Genomic DNA, 201 nt, shown 5'->3' with positions numbered 1-201 from the left:
TCTGGGTCTGCCTTTCATCAGCGCAACCCCTGTTTGAACGCATATGCTACCCTCCCCCTTCCCCATACCACGAGGAACTCCTCCCTATGGCCGACTCTTTAACGCCCCGCCCACAATGGCTTTGTTAACAAGGCAATTTGATCAGTGTAACCAGATGACGACACGGCGACTAAATATAAATACTTGTTCGTATGTGTATGG

Source organism: Penaeus monodon, chromosome 32 (genome assembly GCF_015228065.2).
Source record: "Penaeus monodon isolate SGIC_2016 chromosome 32, NSTDA_Pmon_1, whole genome shotgun sequence".
Classification (NCBI taxonomy): Eukaryota; Metazoa; Arthropoda; class Malacostraca; order Decapoda; family Penaeidae; genus Penaeus; species Penaeus monodon.
This window is presented reverse-complemented; position numbering follows the sequence as displayed.